We start from the raw sequence: 15,885 nt of genomic DNA, 5'->3' as shown, positions 1-15,885 counted from the left end.
TGTCATCTGTCATCTGTCATCTGTCATCTTTCTTCTGTCATCTGTCATTTGTCATCTGCCATCTGTCATCTGTCCTCTGTCATCTGTCATCTGTCATCTGTCATCTGTCATCGGTCATTTGTCATCTGTCATCTGTCATCTGTCATCTGTCATCTGCCATCTGTCATCTGTCATCTGTCCTCTGTCATCTGTCATCTGTCATCTGTCATCGGTCATTTGTCATCTGTCATCTGTCATCTGTCATCTGTCATCTGCCATCTGCCATCTGCCATCTGTCCTCTGTCATCTGTCACCTGTCATCTGTCTTCTGTCTCCTGTCATTTGTCATTTGTCATTTGTCATTTGTCATCTGTCATCTGTTATTTGTCAATTTGCATTTGTCCTTCGTCCTTCGTCCTTCGTCCTTCGTCCTTCGTCCTTCGTCCTTCGTCCTTCGTCCTTCGTCCTTCGTTCTTCGTCCTTCGGCCTTCGTCCTTCGCCCTCCGTCCTCCGTCTTTCGTTCTTCGTTCTTCGGCCTTCGGCCTTCGTCCTTCGCCCTTCGTACTTCGTCCTTCATACTTCGTCCTTCGTCCTGCGTCCTTCGTTCTTCGTCCTTCGTCCTTTGTGATTTGTCATTTGTCATTTGTCATTTGTCATTTGTCATTTGTCATTTGTCATTTGTCATTTGTCATTTGTCATTTGTCATTTGTCATTTGTCATTTGTCATTGTCATTTGTCATTTATCACTTGTCATTCGTCATTTGCCATTTGCCATTTGTCATTTGTCATCTTAGTCCTTAGTCTTCGTCTTTCGTCCTTCATTCTTCGTTCTTCCTCCTACGTCTTTCGTCCTTCGTCATTTGTCATTTGTTATCTATCATCTGTCATCTGTCATCGTTCATCTGCCATCTGTCATCTGTCATCTGTCATCTGTCATCTGTCATCTGTCATCCGTCCTTCGTCCTTCGTCCTTCGTCCTTCGTCCTTCGTCCTTCGTCCTTCGTCTTTCGTTCTTCGTCCTTCCTCCTTCGTCCTTTGTCCTTCGTCCGTCGTCCTTTGTGATTTGTCATCTATCATCTGCCATCTGCCATCTGTCCTCTGTCATCTGTCATCTGTCATCTGTCATCTGTCATCTGTCATCTGTCATCTGTCATCTTTCTTCTGTCATCTGTCATTTGTCATTTGTCATCTCTCATCTGTCATCTGTCATCTGTCATCTGTCATCTGTAATCTGTCATCTGTCATTTGTCATCCTTCGTCCTTCGTCCTTCGTCCTTCGTCCTTCGTCCTTCGTCCTTCGTCCTTCGTCCTTCGTTCTTCGTTCTTCGTCCTTCGTCCTTCGTCCTTCGTCTTTCGTCCTTCGTCATTTGTCATGTGTCATCTGTCATCTGCCATCTGCCATCTGCCATCTGTCATCTGTCATCAGACATCTGTCATCGGTCATTTGTCATCTGTCATCTGTCATCTGTCATCTGTCATCTGTCATCTGTCATCTGTCATCTGCCATCTGCCATCTGCCATCTGTCATCTGTCATCTGTCATTTTTCTTCTGTCATCTGTCATTTGTCATCTGTCATCTGTCATCTGTCATCTGTCCTCTGTCATCTGTCATCTGTCATCTTTCTTCTGTCATCTGTCATTTGTCATTTGTCATCTCTCATCTGTCATCTGTGATCTGTCATCTGCCATCTGCCATCTGCCATCTGTCCTCTGTCATCTGTCATCAGTCATCTGTCATCGGTCATTTGTCATCTGTCATCTGTCATCTGTCATCTGTCATCTGTCATCTGTCATCTGCCATCTGTCATCTGTCATCTTTCTTCTGTCATCTGTCATTTGTCATTTGTCATCTCTCATCTGTCATCTGTGATCTGTCATCTGCCATCTGCCATCTGCCATCTGTCCTCTGTCATCTGTCATCAGTCATCTGTCATCGGTCATTTGTCATCTGTCATCTGTCATCTGTCATCTGTCATCTGTCATCTGTCATCTGTCATCTGTCATCTGTCATCTGTCATCTGTCATCTTTCTTCTGTCATCTGTCATTTGTCATTTGTCATCTCTCATCTGTCATCTGTGATCTGTCATCTGCCATCTGCCATCTGCCATCTGTCCTCTGTCATCTGTCATCTGTCATCAGTCATCTGTCATCGGTCATTTGTCATCTGTCATCTGTCATCTGTCATCTGTCATCTGTCATCTGCCATCTGCCATCTGCCATCTGTCCTCTGTCATCTTTCTTCTGTCATCTGTCATTTGTCATCCTTCGTCCTTCGTCCGTCGTCCTTCGTCCTTCGTCCTTCGTCCTTCGCCCTTTGTCCTTCGTCCTTCGTTCTTCGTCCTTCGTCCTTCGTCCTTCGTCTTTCGTCCTTCGTCCTTCGTCATTTGTTATCGTCCTTCCTCCTTCGTCCTTTTTCCTTCGTCCGTCCTCCTTTGTGAATTGTCATCTATCATCTGCCATCTGCCATCTGTCCTCTGTCATCTGTCATCTGTCATCTGTCATCGGTCATTTGTCATCTGTCATCTGTCATCTGTCATCTGTCATCTGTCATCTGTCATCTTTCTTCTGTCATCTGTCATTTGCCATCTGCCATCTGTCATCTGTCATCTGTCCTCTGTCATCTGTCATCTGTCATCTGTCATCTGTCATCTGTCATCGGTCATTTGTCATCTGTCATCTGTCATCTGTCATCTGTCATCTGCCATCTGCCATCTGCCATCTGTCCTCTGTCATCTGTCATCTTTCTTCTGTCACCGGTCTTCTGTCATCTGTCATCTGTCATCTGTCATCTCTCATCTGTCATCTGTCATCTGTCATCTGCCATCTGCCATCTGCCATCTGTCCTCTGTCATCTGTCATCTGTCATCTGTCATCTGTCATCTTTCATCTGTCATCTGTCATCGGTCATTTGTCATCTGTCATCTGTCATCTGTCATCTGTCATCTTTCTTCTGTCATCTGTCATTTGTCATCTGCCATCTGTCATCTGTCATCTGTCCTCTGTCATCTGTCATCTGTCATCTGTCATCTGTCATCGGTCATTTGTCATCTGTCATCTGTCATCTGTCATCTGTCATCTGCCATCTGCCATCTGCCATCTGTCCTCTGTCATCTGTCATCTTTCTTCTGTCACCGGTCTTCTGTCATCTGTCATCTGTCATCTGTCATCTGTCATCGGTCATCTGTCATCTGTCATCTGCCATCTGCCATCTGCCATCTGTCCTCTGTCATCTGTCATCTTCCTGTCGTCCTTCGTTCTTCGTCCTTCGTCTTCTGTCATCTGTCATTTGTCATCTGTCATCTGTCATCTGTAATCTGTCATCTGTCATTTGTCATTTGTCATTTGTCATTTGTCATTTGTCATTTGTCATTTGTCATTGTCATTTGTCATTTATCACTTGTCATTCGTCATTTGCCATTTGCCATTTGTCATTTGTCATCTTAGTCCTTAGTCTTCGTCTTTCGTCCTTCATTCTTCGTTCTTCCTCCTACGTCTTTCGTCCTTCGTCATTTGTCATTTGTTATCTATCATCTGTCATCTGTCATCGTTCATCTGCCATCTGTCATCTGTCATCTGTCATCTGTCATCTGTCATCCGTCCTTCGTCCTTCGTCCTTCGTCCTTCGTCTTTCGTTCTTCGTCCTTCCTCCTTCGTCCTTTGTCCTTCGTCCGTCGTCCTTTGTGATTTGTCATCTATCATCTGCCATCTGCCATCTGTCCTCTGTCATCTGTCATCTGTCATCTGTCATCTGTCATCGGTCATTTGTCATTTGTCATCTCTCATCTGTCATCTGTCATCTGTCATCTGCCATCTGCCATCTGTCATCTGTAATCTGTAATCTGTCATCTGTCATCTGTCATCTGTCATCTGTCATTTGTCAATTGTCAATTGTCATTTGTCCTTCGTTCTTCGTCCTTCGTCCTTCGTCCTTCGTCCTTCGTCCTTCGTCCTTCGTCCTTCGTCCTTCGTCTTTCGTTTTTCGTCCATCGTCCTTCGTCCTTCGTCTTTCGTCCTTCGTCCTTCGTCCTTCGTCCTTCGTCCTTCGTCCTTCGTCCTTCGTCCTTCGTCCTTCGTCCTTCGTCCTTCGTCCTTCGTCCTTCGTCCTTCGTCCTTCGTCCTTCGTCCTTCCTCCTTCGTCCTTTGTACTTCGTCCTTCGTCCTTCGTCCTTCGTCCTTCGTCCTTCGTCCTTCGTCCTTCGTCCTTCGTCCTTCGTCCTTCGTCCTTCGTCCTTCGTCCTTCCTCCTTCGTCCTTCGTCCTTCGTTTTTCGTCCATCGTCCTTCGTTTCGTCCTTCGTCTTTCGTCCTTCGTCCTTCGTCTTTCGTCCTTCGTCCTTCATCCTTCGTCCTTCGTCCTTCGTCCTTCGTCCTTCGTCCTTCGTCCTTCGTCCTTCGTCCTTCGTCCTTCGTCCTTCGTCTTTCGTCCTTCGTCCTTCATCCTTCGTCCTTCGTTTTTCGTCCTTCGTCCTTCGTCCTTAGTCCTTCGTCCTTCGTCCTTCGTCTTCGTCCTTCGTCCTTCGTCCTTCGTCTTTCGTCCTTCTTCCTTCATCCTTCGTCCTTCGTTTTTCGTCCATCGTCCTTCGTCCTTCGTCCTTCGTCTTTCGTCCTTCGTCCTTCGTCCTTCCTCCTTCGTCCTTTGTACTTCGTCCTTCGTCCTTTGTGATTTGTCATTTGTCATCTGTCATCTGCCATCTGTCATCTGTCATCTGTCATCTGTCATCGGTCATTTGTCATCTGTCATCTGTCATTTGTCATCTGTCATCTGTCATCTGTCATCTGTCATCTGTCATCTGTCATCTGCCATCTGCCATCTGCCATCTGTCCTCTGTCATCTTTGTTCTGTCATCTGTCATTTGTCATCTGTCATCTGTCATCTGTCATCTGTCATCTGTCATCTGTCATCTGCCATCTGCCATCTGCCATCTGTCCTCTGTCATCTTTGTTCTGTCATCTGTCATTTGTCATCTGTCATCTGTCATCTGTCATCTGTCATCTGTCATCTGTCATCTGTCATCTTTCTTCTGTCATCTGTCCTTTGTCATCTGTCATCTGTCATCTGTCATCTGTCATCTGTCATCTGTCATCTGTCATCTGTCATCTGTCATCTGTAATCTGTCATCTGTCATTTGTCAATTGTCAATTGTCAATTGTCATTTGTCATCTGTCATCTGTCATCTGTCATCTGTCATCTGTCATCTGTCATCTTTCTTCTGTCATCTGGCGTTTGTCATCTGTCATCTGTCATCTGTCATCTCTCATCTGTCATCTGTCATCTGTCATCTGCCATCTGCCATCTGCCATCTGTCCTCTGTCATCTGTCATCTGTCATCTGTCATCTGTCATCTGTCATCTGTCATCTGTCATCTGTCATCTGTCATCTGTCATCTTTCTTCTGTCATCTGTCATTTGTCATTTGTCATCTCTCATCTGTCATCTGTCATCTGTCATCTGTAATCTGTCATCTGTCATTTGTCATCCTTCGTCCTTCGTCCTTCGTCCTTCGTCCTTCGTCCTTCGTCCTTCGTTCTTCGTTCTTCGTCCTTCGTCCTTCGTCCTTCGTCTTTCGTCCTTCGTCATTTGTCATCTGTCATCTGTCATCTGTCATCTGTCATCTGTAATCTGTCATCTGTCATTTGTCAATTGTCAATTGTCATTTGTCATCTGTCATCTGTCATCTGTCCTCTGTCATCTGTCATCTTTCTTCTGTCATCGGTCATCTGTCATCTGTCATCTGTCATCTGTCATCTGTCATCTGTCATCTGTCATCTGTCATCTGTCATCTGTCATCTGCCATCTGCCATCTGCCATCTGCCATCTGTCCTCTGTCATCTGTCATCTTCCTGTCGTCCTTCGTTCTTCGTCCTTCGTCTTCTGTCATCTGTCATTTGTCATCTGTCATCTGTCATCTGTCATCTGTCATCTGTCATCTGTCATCTGTCATCTGTCATCTGTCATCTTTCTTCTGTCATCTGTCATTTGTCATTTGTCATCTCTCATCTGTCATCTGTGATCTGTCATCTGCCATCTGCCATCTGTCCTCTGTCATCTGTCATCAGTCATCTGTCATCGGTCATTTGTCATCTGTCATCTGTCATCTGTCATCTGTCATCTGCCATCTGCCATCTGCCATCTGTCCTCTGTCATCTTTGTTCTGTCATCTCTCATTTGTCATCTGTCATCTGTCATCTGTCATCTGTCATCTGTCATCTGTCATCGGTCATTTGTCATTTGTCATCTGTCATCTGTCATCTGTCATCTGTCATCTGTCATCTGTCATCTGTCATCTTTCTTCTGTCATCTGTCATTTGTCATCTGTCATCTGTCATCTGTCATCTGTCCTCTGTCATCTGTCATCTGTCATCTTTCTTCTGTCATCTGTCATTTGTCATCCTTCGTCCTTCGTCCGTCGTCCTTCGTCCTTCGTCCTTCGCCCTTTGTCCTTCGTCCTTCGTTCTTCGTCCTTCGTCCTTCGTCCTTCGTCTTTCGTCCTTCGTCCTTCGTCATTTGTTATCGTCCTTCCTCCTTCGTCCTTTGTCCTTCGTCCGTCGTCCTTTGTGAATTGTCATCTATCATCTGCCATCTGCCATCTGTCCTCTGTCATCTGTCATCTGTCATCTGTCATCTGTCATCGGTCATTTGTCATCTGTCATCTGTCATCTGTCATCTGTCATCTCTCATCTGTCATCTGTCATCTGCCATCTGCCATCTGCCATCTGCCATCTGTCCTCTGTCATCTGTCATCTGTCATCTTTCATCTGTCATCTGTCATCGGTCATTTGTCATCTGTCATCTGTCATCTGTCATCTGTCATCTGTCATCTTTCTTCTGTCATATGTCATTTGTCATCTGCCATCTGTCATCTGTCATCTGTCCTCTGTCATCTGTCATCTGTCATCTGTCATCTGTCATCGGTCATTTGTCATCTGTCATCTGTCATCTGTCATCTGTCATCTGCCATCTGTCATCTGTCATCTGTCCTCTGTCATCTGTCATCTGTCATCTGTCATCTGTCATCGGTCATTTGTCATCTGTCATCTGTCATCTGTCATCTGTCATCTGCCATCTGCCATCTGCCATCTGTCCTCTGTCATCTGTCACCTGTCATCTGTCTTCTGTCTCCTGTCATTTGTCATTTGTCATTTGTCATCTGTCATCTGTTATTTGTCAATTTGCATTTGTCCTTCGTCCTTCGTCCTTCGTCCTTCGTCCTTCGTCCTTCGTCCTTCGTCCTTCGTCCTTCGTTCTTCGTCCTTCGGCCTTCGTCCTTCGCCCTCCGTCCTCCGTCTTTCGTTCTTCGTTCTTCGGCCTTCGGCCTTCGTCCTTCGCCCATCGTACTTCGTCCTTCATACTTCGTCCTTCGTCCTGCGTCCTTCGTTCTTCGTCCTTCGTCCTTTGTGATTTGTCATTTGTCATTTGTCATTTGTCATTTGTCATTTGTCATTTGTCATTTGTCATTTGTCATTTGTCATTTGTCATTTGTCATTGTCATTTGTCATTTATCACTTGTCATTCGTCATTTGCCATTTGCCATTTGTCATTTGTCATCTTAGTCCTTAGTCTTCGTCTTTCGTCCTTCATTCTTCGTTCTTCCTCCTACGTCTTTCGTCCTTCGTCATTTGTCATTTGTTATCTATCATCTGTCATCTGTCATCGTTCATCTGCCATCTGTCATCTGTCATCTGTCATCTGTCATCTGTCATCCGTCCTTCGTCCTTCGTCCTTCGTCCTTCGTCTTTCGTTCTTCGTTCTTCGTCCTTCCTCCTTCGTCCTTTGTCCTTCGTCCGTCGTCCTTTGTGATTTGTCATCTATCATCTGCCATCTGCCATCTGTCCTCTGTCATCTGTCATCTGTCATCTGTCATCTGTCATCGGTCATTTGTCATCTGTCATCTGTCATCTGTCATCTGTCATCTCTCATCTGTCATCTGTCATCTGTCATCTGCCATCTGCCATCTGCCATCTGCCATCTGTCCTCTGTCATCTGTCATCTGTCATCTGTCATCTGTCATCTGTCATCTGTCATCTGTCATCGGTCATTTGTCATCTGTCATCTGTCATCTGCCATCTGTCATCTGTCATCTGTCATCTGTCATCTTTCTTCTGTCATCTGTCATTTGTCATCTGTCGTCTGTCATCTGTCATCTGTCCTCTGTCATCTGTCATCTGTCATCTGTCATCGGTCATTTGTCATCTGTCATCTGTCATCTGTCATCTGCCATCTGCCATCTGCCATCTGTCCTCTGTCATCTGTCATCTTTCTTCTGTCATCGGTCATCTGTCATCTGTCATCTGTCATCTGTCATCTGTCATCTGTCATCTGTCATCTGTCATCTGCCATCTGCCATCTGCCATCTGCCATCTGCCATCTGTCCTCTGTCAACTGTCATCTTCCTGTCGTCCTTCGTTCTTCGTCCTTCGTCTTCTGTCATCTGTCATTTGTCATCTGTCATCTGTCATCTGTCATCTGTCATCTGTCATCTGTCATCTTTCTTCTGTCATCTGTCATTTGTCATTTGTCATCTCTCATCTGTCATCTGTGATCTGTCATCTGCCATCTGCCATCTGCATCTGTCCTCTGTCATCTGTCGTCTGTCATCTGTCATCTGTCATCGGTCATTTGTCATCTGTCATCTGTCATCTGTCATCTGTCATCTGTCATCTGCCATCTGCCATCTGCCATCTGTCCTCTGTCATCTTTGTTCTGTCATCTGTCATTTGTCATCTGTCATCTGTCATCTGTCATCTGTCATCTGTCATCTGTTATCTGTCATCTGTCATCTGTCATCTGTCATCTTTCTTCTGTCATCTGTCATTTGTCATCTGTCATCTGTCATCTGTCATCTGTCATCTGTCATCTGTCATCTGTCATCTGTCATCTGTCATCTGTAATCTGTCATCTGTCATTTGTCAATTGTCAATTGTCATTTTCGAACATCTTTCTTCTGTCTTCTGTCATTTGTCATCCTTCGTCCTTCGTCCTTCGTCCTTCGTCCTTCGTTCTTCGTTCTTCGTCCTTCGTCCTTCGTCCTTCGTCTTTCGTCCTTCGTCATTTGTCATCTGTCATCTGTCATCTGTCATCTGTCATCTGTCATCTGTCATCTGTCATCTGTCATTTGTCAATTGTCAATTGTCATTTGCCATCTGTCATCTGTCATCTGTCATCTCTCATCTGTCATCTGCCATCTGCCATCTGCCATCTGTCCTCTGTCATCTGTCATCTGTCATCTGTCATCTGTCATCTGTCATCTGTCATCTGTCATCGGTCATTTGTCATCTGTCATCTGTCATGTGTCATCTGTCATCTGTCATCTGTCATCTGTCATCTGTCATCTGTCATCTGTCATCTGTCATCTGTCATCTGTCATCTGTCATCTGTCATCTGTCATCTGTCATCTGTCATCTGTCATCGGTCATCTGTCATCTGTAATCTGTCATCTGTCATTTGTCAATTGTCAATTGTCATTTTCAAACATCTTTCTTCTGTCATCTGTCATTTGTCATCCTTCGTCCTTCGTCCTTCGTCCTTCGTCCTTCGTCCTTCGTCCTTCGTCCTTCGTCCTTCGTCCTTCGTTCCTTCGTCCTTCGTCCTTCGTCCTTCGTCCTTCGTCCTTCGTCCTTCGTCCTTCGTTCTTCGTTCTTCGTCCTTCGTCCTTCGTCCTTCGTCTTTCGTCCTTCGTCATTTGTCATCTGTCATCTGTCATCTGTCATCTGTCATCTGTCATCTGTCATCTGTCATCTGTCATCTGTCATCTGTCATCTGTCATATGTAATCTGTCATCTGTCATTTTTCTATTGTCAATTGTCATTTGTCATCTGTCATCTGTCATCTGTCATCTGTCATCTTTCTTCTGTCATCTGTCATTTGTCATCTGTCATCTGTCATCTGTCATCTGTCATCTGTCATCTGTCTTCTGTCATCTGCCATCTGCCATCTGCCATCTGTCCTCTGCCATCTGTCCTCTGTCATCTGTCATCTGTCATCTGTCATCTGTCATCTGTCATCTGTCATCTGTCATCTGTCATCTGTCATCTGTCATCTGTCATCTGTCATCGGTCATCTGTCATCTGTAATCTGTCATCTGTCATTTGTCAATTGTCAATTGTCATTTTCAAACATCTTTCTTCTGTCATCTGTCATTTGTCATCCTTCGTCCGTCGTCCTTCGTCCTTCGTCCTTCGTCCTTCGTCCTTCGTCCTTCGTCCTTCGTCCTTCGTCCTTCGTCCTTCGTCCTTCGCCCTTTGTCCTTCGTCCTTCGTTCTTCGTCCTTCGTCCTTCGTCCTTCGTCCTTCGTCTTTCGTCCTTCGTCCTTCGTCATTTGTTATCGTCCTTCCTCCTTCGTCCTTTGTCCTTCGTCCGTCGTCCTTTGTGATTTGTCATCTATCATCTGCCATCTGCCATCTGTCCTCTGTCATCTGTCATCTGTCATCTGTCATCTGTCATCGGTCATTTGTCATCTGTCATCTGTCATCTGTCATCTGTCGTCTGTCATCTGTCATCTCTCATCTGTCATCTGTCATCTGTCATCTGCCATCTGCCATCTGTCCTCTGTCATCTGTCATCTGTCATCTGTCATCTGTCATCTGTCATCTTTCATCTGTCATCTGTCATCGGTCATTTGTCATCTGTCATCTGTCATCTGTCATCTGTCATCTGTCATCTGTCATCTGTCATCTTTCTTCTGTCATCTGTCATTTGTCATCTGTCATCTGTCATCTGTCATCTGTCCTCTGTCATCTTTCTTCTGTCATCTGTTATTTGTCATCTGTCATCTGTCATCTGTGATCTGTCATATGCCATCTGCCATCTGTCCTCTGTCATCTGTCACCTGTCATCTGTCTTCTGTCTCCTGTCATTTGTCATCTGTCATCTGTCATCTGTCATCGGTCATTTGTCATCTGTCATCTGTCATCTGTCATCTGTCATCTGTCATCTGTCATCTGTCATCTGTCATCTGTCATCTTTCTTCTGTCATCTGTCATCTGTAATCTTTCATCTGTCATCTGTCATCTGTCATTTGTCAATTGTCAATTGTCATTTGTCCTTCGTTCTTCGTCCTTCGTCCTTCGTCCTTCGTCCTTCGTCCTTCGTCCTTCGTCCTTCGTCCTTCGTCCTTCGTTCTTCGTCTTTCGGCCTTCGTCCTACGCCCTTCGTCCTTTGTCCTTCGTCGTTCGTCCTTCGTCTTTCGTCCTTCGTCCTTCGTCCTTCGTTCTTCGTCCTTCGTCCTTCGTCCTTCGTCCTTCGTCCTTCGTCCTTAGTCCTTCGTCCTTCGTCCTTCGTCTTCGTCCTTCGTCCTTCGTCCTTCGTCTTTCGTCCTTCGTCCTTCATCCTTCGTTCTTCGTCCTTCGTTTTTCGTCCATCGTCCTTCGTATTTCGTCTTTCGTCCTTCGTCCTTCCTCCTTCGTCCTTTGTACTTCGTCCTTCGTCCTTTGTGATTTGTCATTTGTCATCTGTCATCTGCCATCTGTCATCTGTCATCTGTCATCGGTCATTTGTCATCTGTCATCTTTCTTCTGTCATCTGTCATTTGTCATCTGTCATCTGTCATCTGTCATCTGTCATCTGTAATCTGTCATCTGTCATCTGTCATTTGTCAATTGTCAATTGTCATTTTTCCTTCGTTCTTCGTCCTTCGTCCTTCGTCCTTCGTCCTTCGTCCTTCGTCCTTCGTCCTTCGTCCTTCGTTCTTCGTCCTTCGTCTTTCGTCCTTCGTCCTTAGTCCTTCGTCCTTCGTCTTCGTCCTTCGTCCTTCGTCTTTCGTCCTTCGTCCTTCATCCTTCGTCCTTCGTCCTTCGTTTTTCGTCCATCGTCCTTCGTCCATCGTCTTTCGTCCTTCGTCCTTCGTCCTTCGTCCTTCGTCCTTCGTCCTTCGTCCTTCGTCCTTCGTCCTTCGTCCTTCGTCCTTCGTCCTTCGTCCTTCGTCCTTCGTCCTTCGTCCTTCGTCCTTCGTCCTTTGTCCTTTGTCCTTTGTCCTTTGTCCTTTGTCCTTTGTCCTTTGTCCTTTGTCCTTTGTCCTTTGTACTTCGTCCTTCGTCCTTTGTGATTTGTCATTTGTCATCTGTCATCTGCCATCTGTCATCTGTCATCTGTCATCTGTCATCGGTCATTTGTCATCTGTCATCTTTCTTCTGTCATCTGTCATTTGTCATCTGTCGTCTGCCATCTGTCATCTGTCCTCTGTCATCTGTCACCTGTCATCTGTCATCGGTCATTTGTCATCTGTCATCTGTCATCTGTCATCTGCCATCTGCCATCTGCCATCTGTCCTCTGTCATCTGTCATCTTTCTTCTGTCATCGGTCATCTGTCATCTGTCATCTGTCATCTGTCATCTGTCATCTGTCATCTGTCATCTGTCATCTGTCATCTGCCATCTGCCATCTGCCATCTGCCATCTGCCATCTGTCCTCTGTCATCTGTCATCTTCCTGTCGTCCTTCGTTCTTCGTCCTTCGTCTTCTTTCATCTGTCATTTGTCATCTGTCATCTGTCATCTGTCATCTGTCATCTGTCATCTGTCATCTTTCTTCTGTCATCTGTCATTTGTCATTTGTCATCTCTCATCTGTCATCTGTGATCTGTCATCTGCCATCTGCCATCTGCATCTGTCCTCTGTCATCTGCCATCTGTCATCTGTCATCTGTCATCGGTCATTTGTCATCTGTCATCTGTCATCTGTCATCTGTCATCTGTCATCTGCCATCTGCCATCTGCCATCTGTCCTCTGTCATCTTTGTTCTGTCATCTGTCATTTGTCATCTGTCATCTGTCATCTGTCATCTGTCATCTGTCATCTGTCATCTGTCATCTGTCATCTGTCATCTGTCATCTGTCATCTTTCTTCTGTCATCTGTCATTTGTCATCTGTCATCTGTCATCTGTCATCTGTCATCTGTCATCTGTCATCTGTCATCTGTCATCTGTAATCTGTCATCTGTCATTTGTCAATTGTCAATTGTCATTTTCAAACATCTTTCTTCTGTCTTCTGTCATTTGTCATCCTTCGTCCTTCGTCCTTCGTCCTTCGTCCTTCGTTCTTCGTTCTTCGTCCTTCGTCCTTCGTCCTTCGTCTTTCGTCCTTCGTCATTTGTCATCTGTCATCTGTCATCTGTCATCTGTCATCTGTCATCTGTCATCTGTCATTTGTCAATTGTCAATTGTCATTTGTCATCTGTCATCTGTCATCTGTCATCTGTCATCTGTCATCTGTCATCTGTCATCTGTCATCTGTCATCTTTCTTCTGTCATCTGTCATTTGCCATCTGTCATCTGTCATCTGTCATCTGTCATCTGCCATCTGCCATCTGCCATCTGTCCTCTGTCATCTGTCATCTGTCATCTGTCATCTGTCATCTGTCATCTGTCATCTGTCATCGGTCATTTGTCATCTGTCATCTGTCATGTGTCATCTGTCGTCTGTCATCTGTCATCTGTCATCTGTCATCTGTCATCTGTCATCTGTCATCTGTCATCTGTCATCTGTCATCTGTCATCGGTCATCTGTCATCTGTAATCTGTCATCTGTCATTTGTCAATTGTCAATTGTCATTTTCAAACATCTTTCTTCTGTCATCTGTCATTTGTCATCCTTCGTCCTTCGTCCTTCGTCCTTCGTCCTTCGTCCTTCGTCCTTCGTCCTTCGTCCTTCGTCCTTCGTCCTTCGTCCTTCGTCCTTCGTCCTTCGTCCTTCGTCCTTCGTTCCTTCGTCCTTCGTCCTTCGTCCTTCGTCCTTCGTCCTTCGTCCTTCGTCCTTCGTCCTTCGTTCTTCGTTCTTCGTCCTTCGTCCTTCGTCCTTCGTCTTTCGTCCTTCGTCATTTGTCATCTGTCATCTGTCATCTGTCATCTGTCATCTGTCATCTGTCATCTGTCATCTGTCATCTGTCATCTGTCATATGTAATCTGTCATCTGTCATTTTTCTATTGTCAATTGTCATTTGTCATCTGTCATCTGTCATCTGTCATCTGTCATCTTTCATCTTTCTTCTGTCATCTGTCATTTGTCATCTGTCATCTGTCATCTGTCATCTGTCATCTGTCTTCTGTCATCTGCCATCTGCCATCTGCCATCTGCCATCTGCCATCTGTCCTCTGCCATCTGTCCTCTGTCATCTGTCATCTGTCATCTGTCATCTGTCATCTGTCATCTGTCATCTGTCATCTGTCATCTGTCATCTGTCATCTGTCATCTGTCATCTGTCATCTGTCATCGGTCATCTGTCATCTGTAATCTGTCATCTGTCATTTGTCAATTGTCAATTGTCATTTTCAAACATCTTTCTTCTGTCATCTGTCATTTGTCATCCTTCGTCCGTCGTCCTTCGTCCTTCGTCCTTCGTCCTTCGTCCTTCGTCCTTCGTCCTTCGTCCTTCGCCCTTTGTCCTTCGTCCTTCGTTCTTCGTCCTTCGTCCTTCGTCCTTCGTCCTTCGTCTTTCGTCCTTCGTCCTTCGTCATTTGTTATCGTCCTTCCTCCTTCGTCCTTTGTCCTTCGTCCGTCGTCCTTTGTGATTTGTCATCTATCATCTGCCATCTGCCATCTGTCCTCTGTCATCTGTCATCTGTCATCTGTCATCTGTCATCGGTCATTTGTCATCTGTCATCTGTCATCTGTCATCTGTCATCTGTCATCTGTCATCTCTCATCTGTCATCTGTCATCTGTCATCTGCCATCTGCCATCTGTCCTCTGTCATCTGTCATCTGTCATCTGTCATCTGTCATCTGTCATCTGTCATCTTTCATCTGTCATCTGTCATCGGTCATTTGTCATCTGTCATCTGTCATCTGTCATCTGTCATCTGTCATCTGTCATCTGTCATCTTTCTTCTGTCATCTGTCATTTGTCATCTGTCATCTGTCATCTGTCATCTGTCCTCTGTCATCTTTCTTCTGTCATCTGTTATTTGTCATCTGTCATCTGTCATCTGTGATCTGTCATATGCCATCTGCCATCTGTCCTCTGTCATCTGTCACCTGTCATCTGTCTTCTGTCTCCTGTCATTTGTCATCTGTCATCTGTCATCGGTCATTTGTCATCTGTCATCTGTCATCTGTCATCTGTCATCTGTCATCTGTCATCTGTCATCTGTCATCTGTCATCTGTCATCTGTCATCTTTCTTCTGTCATCTGTCATCTGTAATCTGTCATCTGTCATCTGTCATCTGTCATTTGTCAATTGTCAATTGTCATTTGTCCTTCGTTCTTCGTCCTTCGTCCTTCGTCCTTCGTCCTTCGTCCTTCGTCCTTCGTCCTTCGTCCTTCGTCCTTCGTTCTTCGTCTTTCGGCCTTCGTCCTACGCCCTTCGTCCTTTGTCCTTCGTCGTTCGTCCTTCGTCTTTCGTCCTTCGTCCTTCGTCCTTCGTTCTTCGTCCTTCGTCCTTCGTCCTTCGTCCTTCGTCCTTCGTCCTTAGTCCTTCGTCCTTCGTCCTTCGTCCTTCGTCCTTCGTCCTTAGTCCTTCGTCCTTCGTCCTTCGTCTTCGTCCTTCGTCCTTCGTCCTTCGTCTTTCGTCCTTCGTCCTTCATCCTTCGTTCTTCGTCCTTCGTTTTTCGTCCATCGTCCTTCGTATTTCGTCTTTCGTCCTTCGTCCTTCCTCCTTCGTCCTTTGTACTTCGTCCTTCGTCCTTTGTGATTTGTCATTTGTCATCTGTCATCTGCCATCTGTCATCTGTCATCTGTCATCGGTCATTTGTCATCTGTCATCTTTCTTCTGTCATCTGTCATTTGTCATCTGTCATCTGTCATCTGTCATCTGTCATCTGTAATCTGTCATCTGTCATCTGTCATTTGTCAATTGTCAATTGTCATTTTTCCTTCGTTCTTCGTCCTTCGTCCTTCGTCCTTCGTCCTTCGTCCTTCGTCCTTCGTCCTTCGTTCTTCGTCCTTCGTCTTTCGTCCTTCGTCCTTAGTCCTTCGTCCT

The sequence above is a fragment of the Condylostylus longicornis genome, unplaced genomic scaffold (assembly GCF_029603195.1).
Source record: "Condylostylus longicornis isolate FDR11 unplaced genomic scaffold, ASM2960319v2 ptg000038l, whole genome shotgun sequence".
In the NCBI taxonomy this organism is placed as follows: domain Eukaryota; kingdom Metazoa; phylum Arthropoda; class Insecta; order Diptera; family Dolichopodidae; genus Condylostylus; species Condylostylus longicornis.
This window is presented reverse-complemented; position numbering follows the sequence as displayed.